This window comes from Alosa sapidissima, chromosome 10, assembly GCF_018492685.1.
Source record: "Alosa sapidissima isolate fAloSap1 chromosome 10, fAloSap1.pri, whole genome shotgun sequence".
In the NCBI taxonomy this organism is placed as follows: domain Eukaryota; kingdom Metazoa; phylum Chordata; class Actinopteri; order Clupeiformes; family Clupeidae; genus Alosa; species Alosa sapidissima.
Window position 1 is genome coordinate 31,836,683 of NC_055966.1, and position 16,967 is coordinate 31,853,649.

The window sequence follows — 16,967 nt, forward strand, 5'->3', positions numbered from 1 at the left end:
GCCACACCACACAGCCAATGTCCTCAGCAACCTTGGAGCTCTGTCTGTTATTTGTGCACTGGATTACTCATGCAGGGTCCCGGAGCTTTGCACACTCTAGATTGTAGCTAAGCCCCTCACAAATTGGTTTGAGTTCACAGTCCCATGTGCTTTTCAGGCTAGATAGGATTGGGACGTCTGCAGGGCCATGGAGATGTTATATGGATATGATGACACTGGCTCAGTGATTGCCAAAGTCTTTGCCTCTGATCTGTTAAAACACAGGGCAGGTGCCCCCCCATCACAGACCAAAATGAAATTGAAATGAAAAGACTCCATATGCTGTCTGTGTTGCTTGATATTATTCAGATGTACACCATAAGAAAAAGATCATTTAGTGAATGTATGTGCCCCGTAATATCTTTTTGGAAATTCAAAAGCAATCCACCGCTGATCTCCTGAAATAGGTTTTTGCTTGATGGTAGACATTGGTTGGTTCTAGAAATAGCCTCCATTTTTTTCCCTCTGACCAAACAGCCCAGACCATACCTCATTTGAGTCTGAGTCTGAGATGATTCTATAGGCTGTGCATCTGCATGGATCAACATGGGCACTAATGGGTTCAAAGCTGGGCTTAGCTTGGCAAATAGACATTCACCCTCCTGGTGCCGGTTGGGAGCTGGGTGTGTGCTGGGTCTCTGCTGCATTTCTTGGTGTTTTAAGCCCCCAACGTTGTCTTCAAAGCAGTGCTGCCTGGAAGGCACTAGCGTTAGGCATGGGTTAAGATTAGGGTTAGGGTTAGGACTAGGTGCCTTTAAGTCGACGGTGGCAGGGCTGCCTGGAAGACTACGTTGGGGGCTTAAAACACCACCGAGGCTCTGCTGCTGAGGAGACACTCTGACGAGAGGGGGGCCATGGGGTGGAGCAGGTTTCAGCAGCAGCGTGAGGTGCCTTTGACATCTTCCCCTGACATTTTTGTCGGTGTCGCCGGGAGACAGGTGGTCTTCCTCTGTGGTTTTGTCCTCTCTGGTGGTTCTTCGCTCCTCCATGGCTCTCGCACAGTGCAGTTCATCTCACGCCACAGGGTTCTTTTCACAAGAACGTTCTGCTGAGAAAACAGCCGCAGTGTGTGGCTCAAGTGCTAAAAACAACATCCAAAGAACATGCACACACACACACACACACACACATTCATGGTGACTCCTGAATATACTAAGAGTTTATACAGAGATCAATTGAGTTTGTGAGTGTCTTTATACCCACAAATTCAATAATCTTTGGTTTATATAACATTCTCACCATTCAGAGAAGCAAACTGGGTATAATTGGATGTTCTCAGTCCTCAAGCAGTGATTTGTTTTAAATTAAGTGTGGTTCAGTTTTACTCAAAGTTGATCACTCCGTACATACCATATTAGTCAGTATGCAGATTGTGTTATACTTTTTTTTTACCAATACACTTTCTCCGCACTTCAATAATTACATCAAACGCTCCATGAAAACCCACACATTGGCAATCAACAAGAATATTTCTACGTGCAGCATAGGGTGAAACTGAACTATGACCTTCCATTTTTGCACATCTGGTCAGTGCAGGTATGAGATGTAGTGGTACCCTAATTGAGATAACACGAGAGTCTGGGAAACTCCATTTCCTGTTTTGCCTCTATCGGTTCATCAGATAAAGCAGGTTAACAGGAAAACATATCCGTGGAAGGCTGCATTTCTCCCCCTCTCCTCTCTCTATCAGCAAAGGGCATCGGCAGCCTGCATTGGCCACTCAGAAGCACCGGCAGGTGTTCATATCTCCAGCCACGGTTCTTTGCCAATATTAATTCAGCTCTGCCTCCAGCAGTCATGGGGCCAGAGGCTGATTTCTTATTCCGCTTATATAACATGAGAGAGAGCGAGAGAGAGAGAGACAAAGACAGACAGACAGATAGAAAGACAGACAAAGAAATAGGCAGAGAGTCCTCTATAAGCCCCCTGCGTTTAGCAAACGCAAAATGAAAATTGTGAGCTGCTCTTGTCACCTCTTTGCGCATCCACGTTCTCAAATATTGATGCAAAAACAGACGAGGAAGGTGCTTTCATAAATGAAAGCTGTCTCTGAATTCCCACTGCTGTGCCAACAGCATAACTTGTTATCTGAAACAGCACTGTGGCTTTTTTCCTTTTTTTATCTTTCCCGGTATGGAGCCAGAGGGGTAGCCTTGCCTCCTAGCCTTGGAGATGGAAGTTGACCAGAGAACATATAGTACTGAGAGTGTGACGTCGCTTTGTAATTAAACTGAAACTGTGCTGGAGTTCAGGTTATGGAGGCTCAAGGAATGACATCACCTTCTCCCTGATTGGTTGGATTGGTGGCTCACATACATGACTATGGATTGCATGATGACTATATGACATGATGTCTCTATGTTCTTCTCACACATGCAAATAAGTCTTACAAGCACCAGGTGGGTTGTCGTGTGTGTGTGTGTGTGTGTTCATGTGTGTGTGTGTGTGTGTGTGTGTGTGTGGTAGGGGGGCTGGTTGGGGTTAGAGGCAGTGGGGAGTGGGTTTGATGAACAACGTCGGCTGTCAGATGTGTCGGAGTGTTGCCAGCGTCGTCTGCGACAGCGCTCCCCTTTTGAAGGTCACTTCACATGCAAGGCGTCGGAGTCCCCGCTGCCGTGGCTGGTTCCATGGCGCTGTCACCGGTGTGGAGCTTAATGATGTCCTCTCAGGTGTGGGAGCAGAGCGGAGCCACTGGGCAGGGGGGGGGGGGGGGGGTGCAAGACTGTACCTGTGGCTGTGTGTGCAAATGTCATCTCCATGTCTCCTGACTCGGTCTCTGTCTCTCTTTTTCTTACTTCTTCTCACTCTTTTTTTATTTTCCCTCCTGTTCCTGGCCAGTTTTGCCACTCTCCTCTTTGACTTCATAACCTTATCAGATTATTTTCCTATGTTGTTTATTTAGTCAAATCTAATCAAATCAAACTTTATTTTTTATAGCTCCTTTCGTGCAAGTAGCAATACAAGGTGCTTAATAGCAGCACACCAGCATAAAAGAAAGAAAAAAAGCAAACTATGCATATGTGCTCTAGTCATAGTATAGTAGTAGAATATATAGTATAATATAGTATATACAGTATATTACATATTCTTTCACTATCCTCCCCATTTATTGCTCGTTCTCCCCCTTCATCTTCTTTTTATTGTACTTCTTTTTATCTATCTATCTATCTGTCTATCTGTCTATCTGTCTATCTGTCTCTATCTATCTATCTATCTAGCTATCTATCTATCTCTCTCTCTCTATCTATCTATCTATCTCTCTCTATGTATCTGTCTATCTGTCTATCTATCTATCTATCTATCTAGCTATCTATCTATCTCTCTCTATCTATCTCTATCTATCTGTCTATCTATCTATCTATCTATCTGTCTATCTATCTATCTATCTATCTATCTATCTATCTATCTCTCTCTATCTCTCTCTCTATCTATCTATCTATCTATCTATCTATCTATCCCATGTTTTTTTCTTCAGCATCTCCTCCTCCTCCCCGTCTCTTGCTCCTGGGAGTCCTGTGGGCTCCTTGACTTATTTATGAAATCCCAGCAGGACGCTCACAGGAAGGCTTCGGCAGCATCACTCATAGTCCCTCTCGGACTTCACGCCATGCCCATCGATTTCCGCCCCGCGCCGCTGACACTCGTAATCAATCAATACGGTAACAAGTCTTCATTTCTTCTTGGGAAAACATACTGCTTTCAACTCAACCACCCCCATCTTCACACACACACACACACACACACACACACACACACACACACACACAGTTTCCAGCTGCTGAGGACAATATACATGATGCAGTAACTTTGAAATGTCAGGTTATCATGATGAAACACATTGAATTCTGGAAAAGGAGCACAATATCTCTTCTAAAGCACTGTAACTTGTTCTTTAATAAAGAAAAGGCCAGTAGGGATTGATTCTGAATTCTCATTGATAATACAGTACAAACATTGCAATAACTGCTGTTTGTATATCCTTAAAAGGGAAATGGATTTTGGATATGCTTAGCATGATAGCGAGTTTGAACTTCCGTTTGGGAGCAAAACAACGCTAATCCGATGCATTCTAAACTAGCCTGTTTTAGTTGATGCTTCCAAAATGGTACTGGAACAATGCACTCCAACACTGGTAGCGATAGGGCATTTCTCATGGTAAAAAGATTGCTCATTTTAAACCATTTACTAGGCTATTAGTAGCCTGACACTTCTTTGGTAGTATAATGAGGGTCCTAACTAATAAAAAACACTGTATACAGACATTACCTTGAGTTGTTTGCTGGTCGCCGCCATCTTGAAATTAAGTCACTACAACACAGATCTTGTGTGTTTTTGACGGAAGTACTTACTCTAAAGTAAAAAACACGCGAGATCTGTGTTTTCATGATGGCGCAACCGCCAAACGACTCAAGCTATTGTCTGTATACAGTCCGTTTTAATAAACTATCTGTACATTTACAAAGTTGTCAATGCCTCGTTGTTATGAGGACCCATATTATACTACCAAAGCAGTTTATCATTATTTCCCAGCCATTGTCAAACCTCATGTATGTTTCAGGCTTTTCGAACCTTGTGAAATCATCAAATTTAACCGCAATTCTAACACCAATCCCAGGTGTGGTAAGAGGAAACAAACACTCCTCTCATCTGTCAGATCCACCCAGAGGAATTCATAGTTTACATGAGTGCCAGGAACGTGTGGACAACGGACTTACAATGGACACATTCTGATGCAGTATCCCTCATGGCCATCCCCTCCCACAATAATGACTTTTCTTATTGCATCCTTGCTACCTTTTTGTGTTTCCAATAATAGGCTAGATCTCAGTGGCCGGTTGCACAAAGCACCTTAAGTTAAGTGTTTCCCTTAAAATCTGATTTAAGGGTCCCTTAAAATAAAAACGGTTGCACAAACACCCTTAAGTTTTCTCCTTAAGGCTTCCTTAACATTTTCCCTTAGTATTTAAGGGTTTGTCCTTATCTTGTAAGAAATCCCTTAAACTGTTGCACAAAAGACCTTAGTAGTCTAACTAAGGGGAAAATCCTAAGGGACATCTGACTCTACCTTAACCATATTATTAACTGAATTGATGCTGATAAATGAAGTTTATTAACTACTTTTGACCATTCAAAACAATATAAAAAGATGCTTCCTCTGTCAAATAGATAGGCCTATCAGAAACATGCCGTATTGTTATTGTTTGGTTTACGTAGGCTTAAACAATTCATGTGGATGTCTTGTTAGCCTATGAGCTTCGGTTCGGTTCGCTAGGCAAAACGTTGGTGCACTGATGACAGTCAGGATCATTTCTAACTTGCCAACTAGTATTGTTCAGTTCATGTATATAACATGTTTTACTTGCTACCTGGATAATTTCCGCTAATATTATTAATGTAAGATGAATGATAAGATATAAGCACTGTGTTCGGTGGGTTAACTAACGGCATCGCGGCAAAGGCAGTTTGCTAGGCTACAGCCAGAGAGGGTTCAAGCGACAGCTGTTGAATAATTTTCTGGCTGTTGTAGCTGTTGTAGAATGTTCATGCCGGAAAATCCCTTTCAGTGCAGTAAATCCCTTATCGTTTCTCCTTAACTAAGGAAACATTTTAAGGTATTCTGTGCAACGCCCTTAAGTAAATCCCTTACCTGAGGAGAAATTAAGTGTTAAGGGTCATACTTAAGGGAAAAAACTTAAGGTGCTTTGTGCAACCGGCCACAGACCCTTAGTCCCTCTGGCCCTCAAACTCAAGTGCAAAAGACACTCCACACTCTTCTTTGCTACACCCATGCTATCTCTTAAGTCATTTTTTTTTTTACTTCATCCAGTATATAAAGCTCTGACATCAAATCTCATCTTTTCAATATTCGCCCTCAGTCTTACATCAAGAATCTACTGTACATATTCTGGTCGATGTATTAAGAATCACTGAACCAGGGAGCCAGACTCTGATCTAACCTCTGCATATATCTGTATGTAATTTTCTGTTGTCTATCCTCCCCAAAGACATGTATGGGTAACAAACTCAGCACTGACTGAAATCTATGTGTATGCACTGGACTTCCCCATTTGCGGAGCATAAAAATAATTTTAGAAGACTGGTCTAATTTTTTTTGGACATTCGGTCACATCTGGTGTCACCAGTTCCATTGATTAAAGCAGAAGCCAGAGTGTAAGGGAAAACGACACTCCTATGAGAGAAATGGCAGCACTTTTCCAGTTTCTGGATTATAGAGGCGATAAAAGTTCCAAAAACTGCCAATCACTTGGTCAGTAGCCAATGAGTTACTAGATCCCGTCCTCCAGCATCCGGAAATACACCCCCGCCCTCCTGCTGTCTGTGTGAAACAGCCACACAGCACAGGTTTTTAGGAACTATTGAGACGTAGCCTGGTGGAAGGGGAGCGTACCTACATGTATGTTCCCCAGGTCCTATATTCCCCGCTTTGTATGGGACAGGGGAACATAGGACCCTAACCCTAATCCTAACCCTAACCCCGAGCAGGAGTCTGTGCTCACTACTGGCATCACACTGCTTATTTAGATGCATTCGCATTGGACTCCAAACACCCTTGAGTTTGCCTTTTAAATTGCCTTGCTGTACCAACTGAGCATCAATTTGACCAAGACTAGCACTCACCCTGGAATATGACTGTGCTGAAAATGAGACAACAGCCCAGCACGTCAGAGAAAATTGTTTTTGAAGGCCACAAGAATGGCAGGGCTCCAGACAACCTGCTCATCTTCAGCCTGTAGCTGTTACACTGTACATTTAGGGTGGGAAAAAGGCAATTACTTGGCACTAAGCTCATAAATATGATTTTAAAGACCATCTGGTCGTCTAACAGGCAACAGCTTCAAGAGTTCCTGCTTCAATAGAGCAGCTATTACATCCAAATGACCTTCGCCTGCATGTTGCCTTCTCTGTACCCTGATGATTTATGGGCCTTGAGAGAAAGTGAATGTTTGAGCATTAAAAAAAGGACAACAGACATGTTCATAACTGAAAGTGCACAATACTTCTGTCTCTACAGCTCTACATAGTTGTTTTAAATCAATCAATTCATTAAATGCTAATTTTACATTCTAATTCTGACTAAGTTTTTTTTTTTAATTCTCGATTATATTAATTTGATGGAGGTTCCAGAACTGTGTTTCTTTCATTCTCTGCTATCACAGATGCTTGCAAGGTAAGTTACATGAAAGCTGTCACATGTTTAGCATTGTTTTAACCAAATCAAATGACATGACATGCCAAATCAAATATGATTTCATATAAAAGTGGTAGATCTTGGAAATGCCATTATTCTTGATCAATAAATTACATTCGCACGTGATAAGAACAAATAAGAACACAATTTTGGATTGTAGGTTTTTGAACCAGTTTTGATATTTATATTTGATCCATTTTCCTCCGCAGATACAGACCTCTTTTGATGTCGTGAAAGTCCCTTTGGCATTTATACATACATTTCACATTCAAATGCCCAGTACTGCATAGAGCGACAGAGACATGAATGTTAATGTATTCAAATAAAAATGATTCATAGTGCCCCGTGGTGCGGACGCATGCGTGCCAGGGAGAACGCTGTGCTGGGTTCACCGCCTCTGCCTGTCGCTCCCATCACTCTGTGTGTGTGTGTGTGTCTGCTTCCTCTCTGGGCCGTTTCATTTGCTAACAGGCCGGAGTGCCAACACACGCTGGCAGCCAAAAGCATATGCTGATGACCTGCTAGACCTGACACACAAACACACACACACAAACACTCACAAACAAACACACACACAAACACACACAAACAAACACACACACAAACACACACAGACTTGTGTCGCACATGACCACAGTCGGGCTTTCCACAACCACCACAAACTTTTCTTTAGTAGTGGTTTGTCTGAAGGACTGTTTGTTCACAGTGTGTGTGTGTGTATGTGTGTCTGTGTGTGTGTATATGAGTCAGGGGTTATGTATGTGTGGGTTATGTGTTCATGCATGTGTGCGGGTCATGCATGTTTTGGTGTGTGTGTGTGTGTGTGTGTGTGTGTGTGTGTGTAGGATGTGTAGCTGGCCAAATGTGTTGTTTATAATGTTGTTGTTCACAACGATGTTCTACTTCTTGAAGATAACTCAGGCATAACAGCTTGGGTGAGTATGAGCACGCAAGCAGGCAGGCAGTTATGCAGAGCTTCACAACTCGGCTTAATAGGCCTACCTCGACTCTCCCGCCCAATTTACGCCTGCATTGTATGTCTCTTCTCTTTGAGAGCCCTGTCTCTGATTCATTGACTGTGCCCTCAACTTACTTAGCATCACATTTTGACTCACAGATATGCTCTTAGTACGCCTAATGCCTTCCACTGATACTGGGTTGTGATGCACTTACATAAACAGTGACATCAGATGGTCTCAGAAAAACCCATTAAAAAGATTTGAATGGTGCTTCATAATACGTTGCATAACAGGTGTCAAATGCTCTATCAGATTTATTGAAAGCCTTTTTACACTGGCAGACCTTGAGACCAATAGCTCTGATTACTAGCTTAGCTCATCCTTAAAAGGGTGATTAGTAGGACGCTGTTTAAAGCTAGTGGAAAGTTAAAGTCCACAGAGAAGCACCTTACACTTCCGGACCGATTGGGAATTGACATCTGTATCGCCATAAATAATTGAGATTACATTAATTATAAATGAAGGGTATTTTGGGGGAAAACACAACACTATCTTAATTTCAGTTTTATTAACCTCACCCTTCATCACTTTTCTTTGAGTGGTAAATGATAACGGGGTAGTCTTGTTCATCCTATGAAGCCCGGTCAGTTAGTGCTGATGAGGAGATTTGTCTGACTGGAATAGGGGAGACGTGACAGTGAGTTGCTATGACAACGGAGGACATTATTAAGGGGTTCAAGAGCAGAGAAGACAAATGAGTGTTGTGGGTAAACCTTTGTGTTGACGTACTTGTCAGGTACCTGGAATGGCTGAGGTGTAACTGTTTGTGTGTGCGTGTGCGTGTGTGTGTGTGTGGCAGTAACAGCTTTCTGTCAGAGTTGCCAGTCACTGGCCCTCATCACTCATGCCGAGCACGATGGATGGGCCTGTCCTGACTCATAAAAACAACAGCCAGCCTGGACACCTCCACATGCAATCTGATCATCGTCTTTCACACACAGGTATCGCCAGCAGTCATTCAGAACATTCAGACCAACCCCATCATGCCAGCCCAGACTTGGTCCCATAGCAGAAGTGCTTATACATGGACACACACACACACACACAAATGGAACAGAGGAACAGCATTTGGGCTGTTAGTCAGACTCAGACACACTTTGCTGTGCTGTGTGACGTGCGATGTGTGTGTCTGCACCGTGTGCTGGGGGAGGCTTACAGAAGCTGACAGAGAGGAGCTGGAGAGAGAGAGAGGGAGAGGGAGAGAGAGAGAGAGAGAGAGAGAGAGAGGGAGAGAAAGAGAGAGGGAGAGAGAGAGAGAGAGAGAGAGAGAGGGAGAGAAAGAGAGAGAGTGCACTGATCAGCGCATTAGGCTGCGCCGCCGCTGCCGCCGCCACGGCTGAGGTGACACAGCCGAATGTGGGACGTCAGCTATGCAGCCCTGGTTTCTCTCCAGATGAAGGCTTCGCTTTGCTGCAGCCACAGAGCAGAGCACATCGTACAGGCTACAGGCACAGCAGCGCATGGGGGCCTTCACACCTGACATCCCTCTCCCCAGCTGGATAGGCAGACTGCCAGCGCTTGTCTGAAGTCCCTCCTCCCTCCATGGCATACCCACCCACTGGCTCTTTTTCCTACAGTAGGTGTCACTTTGGTTCCACCTCTTTGGATGCTGGTCCTTCCTTTCTTTTCCAATATATGTATTTTTTTCTTTCTGAAGTGGAATATCCCACGCATCATCCAGTTGAAGCTTCACAATCAGGTGCTTCACAGTGGTAGGACGGTAGAAGGTGCTTCACAGTGGTAGGACGGTAGACTATTTAAACAAAGAAAAGAGACTGAAGCACACTGATTCAACTTGCAGTTCTTCTTTGTTTTGCATAAACAGCATGCTTTACATAAAATTATATATATATATATATATATTTATTATAGTATAAAATTATATACTATAAATATATATATATATATAATTTTATACTATATAATATTATAGTATAAAATTATATATATATATATATATATTTATTAAGTTATACTTATACTTATACTGTATGTGTGTGTGTGTGTTCAGCTTGCTCTCCTGGATAATTAATGTGATACTCAAGTTGTTTAGTACATTTGCTTGTGCATCCTCCTTTGACACTATTCATGGATATTTTCACTACTTTTCAATATTTGTGTAGTGTGGTTGTATATATTTGTGTATTCACATATGATTCCTCATCTTTTGCGCAAGTCCACGTGAGAACATTTTCTCATATTACTGCAACGATTCACTCTAGCCTACTTTATATTACGTGCCGCGCTACATCAGTGAAAGTTATGACAAGTGTAACGTGTACCTCATTGGTTCAGTCCGCTCCTCCCCCTCCGCCTATGATGGTACTTTCTCTTCGGAGAAGGTCAAATTTCTGTGCATGTTCCTGGAGTCGGCAAAGATGCTACACCTGACCAATTAAACTCCTTGCCCCGACTGTTGTTGAACTAGTATCTGCCCGAAGACAGACACCGTGGCATGTCACCTGCTTTAAAGTAAGTAATACTTTTGTTGTTATCCATTAGGAAATGTGTACTAGCCCTCAGCCATTGAAGCTGGTTTGCAAATGATGCTCACCGGCGTCCCGTACCACAGTTGTATGACTAAGGTAAACTGAACTCTGATGTTCAAATAGTACAGTCTATGTTGGTTTTACCCGACTATTTTACACCGAAGCTCTTAATTTGGTCACTCTATAGGCTAGTAGCTTGTTTTGTTATCTGGTGAGCAGGTGGGCTACTTCAGTCGTCAGATGCACAGTCCACGTACGGTTGAACTGGACACATCCATCAGCATGCAACTCATTGAATGAAACATTTTAATGAAACCTTAGCCATTCGAAAAATTCTTCCGAAAAACTTCTGTCTGTAATATTCGCAATGTGAATAATGTGTCATTATTATAGCAGTTACTGAAATATCTCCATGATGTTAATGAGAAATTAAATATTTGTTACGTCGCAATTGTTAGGCTCCAGTCAGTGTTCAGGATCGTGTCAGCTCTTGACTGTAGGCTTCCTACACTCAAAGGCTGACTGAAGAAAAAAATGAAATTCACTTCACGAATAGAATAAATTCTCCAGTGTCCCTTATTCAGCGAGCTACCCTTTAGTGAAATATGTAATATCCTGTGGATTCCAGGTGTGATCACCATGTTCCTCACAACCAAGTTAATATGTTTAAAAAAAAATGTATTATGTATTCCCTGCCTGGTTACTTTTATTAATATCAAATTGAGCAAATAAACCCTATTCTGTTGTGTCAGTTCTGAGTGACATATCGTATGATGAAATAAGTTTGAAGTTCAGACAGTGCTGCACAAAATGAAGATATAAAACGTAAAGAAGTGGAAAGATGTTGCAATCTCCCCTATATCTGCAACCCCCCCCCCACACACACACACACACACACACACAAAGACTCCTCCTGTCTATCTAGTCCCTCTCATTTCCCAACAGAAATATTGAAAATCAAGTGTTAAGTAGTGCTGCAGTTGGAAGCATATCTGAATGCATGTGAAGATAGCCCACAACCTTTAAAGATCCATGGAGCTTCTATAATCATTGCGGACCACTCGCTTCCCAGGGCACGCACAATCCTAACGGTGTCCCAGATGGCTACATGTCACTCATCCCTGTCAGATGGGCCTGGAATGCACTAGATCACATTTTATCTTGTGCAATATTTAATCGTAGGTATTTATCTTGTTCTGCTTTTGATGGAAAGCCATATTCATCACCACTAGCAGAGCACAGGCAGTTGCTAAGTGGTGTTGGAGGTTCACAAAGATAAAAAGAGAAGGTATAGATAATGATCAGATTTTGAACGTAGTAGACTCAAGGCACACACAAGGTACTCTTGAAGTTTGAAAGGTCTATTGTAGAAACAAGGCTGCTTGGCTGACTTCAGGCACTTATATAAAGAGAAGGATAAAGTCATCAAAAGCCATTTATTTAAGGTAGGCGCATAATGTTGTGGTGTTGGAGGTTGTTTTGAGATTGACGCTGAGGACCAAGAGTAGCTGCTCTTAAATGAAATAATGTATTCGGACCACATTAATTGTCAACACAAATAATGTGTTAATAATGTGCATAATGTAATGTAATCAGATGCATATTGTACCTTTTGACAAGCCTCTCGTAATACTGAACAGTAACATCACAAATCACATTGTTGTTTTTGTTTATAATCAGGCATTTCAGGGAATACCATTGTATTATGTCCACATTTTGCACCTTTTTGGACTGTTCAGGTCAGATTGACCCAGGACATTATTTTTGATATATCAATCAATAGAAAAACAAACAAATTATCCAGGAAAAGTTTGAATGAATTTTCATTTATATTTTTATTTTGAAATACGGGTGATGATCGCACTGTGGAAGTCTTCTGCCTCTAGCAGCTCCAGGGGCTCGCTGAGTGATTTCTCTACCAGTTTGCTATGGAGTTCACTGCTATAAAATAATGTCTATTTGTAGTACATGCAGTGTTATGCAGTAAATGCTACAGTGTGAGATGTATTTATCATGCCTATTGTTTATACAGCACAATTTGTTGGTTTTGTGACCACAGAATACAGTAAAATTGCTGGGAACGTATTACTATAAATTACTGTCCAATAGCTGCCAGTAAGGTACTGTAAAATTCACAGGATTCAAATTCACAGTGTTCCCTCAATGGCTCGCTGTGGGGTTCCTCTACTGGCTCGCTGTGGGGTTCCTCATACCGGCTTGCTATAAGGTTCTTTTAGTGACTCACTGTGACGCTCCATCAGCGTCTTGCTCTGGGGTTCCACCAGCAGCTCCAGTGGCAGCTGGATGTTCCCTTCAAGGCTAGTTTGGAAGCTCCTTAGAACATGCTCATCCTCAAATGTTCACATTTGCTTTCACTCTCATCATTTGATTCTAAATTATCCTCAGTTTCTGAAGCATGTTCTTCCACTTCACCATCTCACTGTCTTTCCATACTAAGTCCATGGCTCGCTGAGCAGAGCATCTTTCTTGTAAACGAAAGTGTTAAATGCAGATATTTACTCAATTCCAAAAAAATAACACGTTCCTGGGTTTTTTGTGATTCGGAAACAGACGTCAATGGGCTCCTTTCCAGACAGACCTGCAGAGCAAATTCAAATTTGCTACCAGTCTAAGTTCACCCAGGCAAGGTCTGTACACTGTCAGATCTCTATAGAGTTATTTATTGGTGCAGATTTGAGGGTGGTTAGAATGTTCTGGAATAACATCCCAACACATGGAGGGTAAAGACTGGGAAAGCAGGATCTTCTCAGGCTTGGCTTGAAACATTGTAGCTTGTGTATGTAAGTGAGCGAGTGAGTGAGAGTGTATGCATGTGCACACACATGTGGGTGGGGGATGTGTCTGTCATGCAAACCACTGCATATTACCAGTAACCTCGGACAGCGTTGTTACCAGCCCTTGCTTACATAACGTTGTCCCTAAACCCTTAGGACTCATTTATTTACAGGATAGATGTAAAGCACTGCATTGCAATGCTCTCTACATGTTTAGCTTGTTCAGGTTAATGAGCAAACTTAATTTGTGGTGAGTTTCAACAAGTATAGTTAAATTAAAGATAATAATATAAGAGGCAGGTTTCACCTACTGGCAACTGATGAACAGACATTTTGACAGCATGTGAAAATGTATCGTCAAGCCTTAAAAATATATATATACCGGTATATAAAAATAATGTATTAATAATCTTAGAATAATTCATTATTATAATAATTATTAATAATAATACTATTAATAATATCATTCCCCTTAAGGATTTTGTATCTTTATTTATCTTATGACCCAATACAATCCTAACTTTCATTTAGAATCGTTTTGTAACCAGTTCTGATCTAAGCTAAAAAGGAGTAGTGTGCACATTTCAGCAAAAGATTTCAGCTTCTCATTTCACAAATAACCCCACTGTGCCTGTGCTGAAATGACCAGCTCTTTTTCGCATGCAAAGGTGCCAGTGTGTGTATGTGTGTGCGTGCGCTTTGACTGCCGACACACACACACAATGTAAACAGCGCCGCTGTGAGCTGGCTCAGGATTAGCGAGGATTTGCTAACGCTAAGCCCCACTGACCCAGCCCACTGACCCAGCCCACTGACCCTGCGGCACTGGCTCCACCCTATCGGCGCTCTCCGACGCACGCCGCCGACACACGCTGCCACCTGCCCTCCAGGCGACCCACTCACTGCCCCGGCTCATCTCTGTGGAGATGGATGGGAGAGATGGAGCAGGGCGAGCGGAGGAATGGGTCAGAATGCAATACACGTTTGAATTGATATGTCAGGTTTAAAAATGACGTGGACGTCCCTAATATGTTTCTTTGAGGCAAAGGCCCCTAGTGCGTGTGGATTTCCTGGAAATGTGAAAGTACAATCCAGTAAATCTTTCAAATTGTCAGCAGGCGCAACACCCACCCGACCGCGGAGAGAGCCAACGGTTGACAAAAATGGGAGATAAATATTACAAATAACTGGCATATTTCATGCAGCCGTGGCAGATTCACTGATGAGAACGAGGTTCCTGTCCAGGCAGAGTGGTTCTCCAAGGGAACGGTCCCATCCCATGCCTTGCATTGCTCTGAAATAAACCTCCCCGCCTCACTCCTCGTTTCCTCCGGCTCATACGATTGAATTAAAGCGTGGAAACAAAGTCATTTTTTTAAACACGTCCCCCGGGCGCATTTGTCACTGTCAGCGTAATATCATTTTATGTAATGAGTCGGCAGAGTGAATTCAAACTGCCCATCTCAGTGCCTTTAACTGAAATTGACAGCGCTGTTCCTTGCCAGGCACAAGCAAAAGGCAATTTATTTCCTGCTGTTTCGCAAAGCAACATGGAAGTGCTGAGGGGAGTGAAGAGAAGAGCGCCTTACAGTGTGTCTACAGATGAAGGCTTCACTGCACCACTGCTATGGTTTTAATGTGTGATGTGGATGTGTGTAGTACACATAGATACCAAATAGTTCTTATTTTGAGATGTATATTGTTGAATATGGATGTTCCAAAGTCTTCCTCTTCTTCCTCCTCGTCACCCTTCTCCTTTAAGTCCTGTAAGGCTGCCTTTTTTATTGTGTCGATCATGCTACTGTTATTTTTAGATGAACACTTCAGCCCAAAATCAGCATCAGCATATATTCTGTAGTAGTATCGACCAATTGATTCATTGTGAAAATGATCTACAGATTAATCGACTATGAAAAAATAATCACCAGTTGCAGCCCTCATATATTGACATGTTAAATCCATCTTCCACTTTCACGATTTAACATGTGATGGATGCACACAGTCAGTCAGTCAGTCAGTTGAGCAGATATTCTCTGTTTAGATGTGTTGGTGTGTCCTTGTAGTTTCTGACCTTGATGTTGACTAGTTTGAGTGGAGGCTACTGTAGCTTTAGGCTAATTGATATAAATCACTTCCAGTGAATAAAATAGGCTAAAGGTGTTAGATTGGGTTATTGCACGCACAGAGAAGAGAAGGTTATCCTGTTATCTAACTCTGGGGTAGATGGCAAATAAGTTCCTTTTCCAAAGGTGTTGTGTGTCTCTTTAAGAGATTTAAGAGAGGGGTTTTGCAGCATGTTTTCTGTGACCACAGAGTAGCTCTACATGAGGGCTCAATATTGATCCAAAGCAACCACATTTGCCTGGGGGTGATGAGGGCCTGTGTGAATGATGCCATGTACAGCCTTTACAACATGCTTATAAAATACTGAATTATGTATTGGCCTATGCTACTTACTCTCTTAATGAGCCTAGTAGTCTAGCCCATAGCAATAGTACATGTGCTAGACAAGTCAGTCATTATATACAGTAAGAAGCTAAATGAATGAACTAACCCACTTCTACAGCCCTGGGTCCAGTTCCCCGAAAGCATCTTAAGCCTAAGAGCGTCGTAAAGTCCCTCTTACGAACGTCTTAAGATTTGCCGACTGTTTCCCAAAACCATCGTAGCTTAAGAGCGTTGTGAAAACACTCGTAGATCTACGAGTGCTCCAGAGTTATCGTTAACGGCTAAGAGCGTGTTAACAGTACTTCTCACTGAGGTCACCAACAGGACATACAGAGGAATTACAACTTAGAATACATAATCCAATTTACGTTCCCATTCTTTATTGTGTTTACCTGTGATGAATCAGATTTTAGTGTGCAAAATAGCATAGCCTACATTTAATGGTCATAATATTGTGATGAAAAGCGGACAAAAATGCAATCAAGTTATGAAACGAGACGTTGCCAGAGTAGTTTGACATTGTCTTTGCTAAGTGAAGGCTATATTTTATTAGGCCTATGAGGTAAAAAGCAGAGAAGGCAACATGTGGTTTAGTCTGTACTGCATCAAAATCTAAGCCTACACATTTCCTCACTTTCTCGACTTCTTTCTTATCTTCAAACGTGTTCTTAAGTGACACCGCGAAAAATTATTGCATGGTGCAACAATCTAATCTTAAAATAATTACAATTATTTATGTCTGTGTGGTATATAACCTATACTTGGGATGCTTACATGCAGATGTCAAAGTGTTTCTATTTTCGTATTGATGTGAATTAATGTGTAGATCCAAAGTTTAAATGGTAAGCCTGTGACGTGCAGTCACCTGACATCATCGTCAAATTAGAGGATATTTCAGAACTATTAACGTGGACAGCTCCCCTTAAGAGCATATAAGACAAGTGCACGCGCTACGCTTCGGCATCGG

At 42.1% G+C, this 16,967-nt stretch overlaps 1 protein-coding gene across 3 annotated transcripts in view; it reads left to right on the plus strand.

The window, feature by feature from the left end:
* Positions 1 to 10,621: 10,621 nt before the first annotated feature.
* oxr1a (oxidation resistance 1a) overlaps positions 10,622 to 16,967 on the plus strand; it is a 154,520-nt gene continuing 148,174 nt past the window's right edge. For all 3 annotated transcript variants that reach the window (XM_042106106.1, XM_042106109.1, XM_042106107.1), the window contains exon 1: positions 10,622 to 10,740. The gene's annotated coding sequence lies outside the window, so the exon portion shown is untranslated. The remainder of the gene's footprint in view (positions 10,741 to 16,967) is intronic.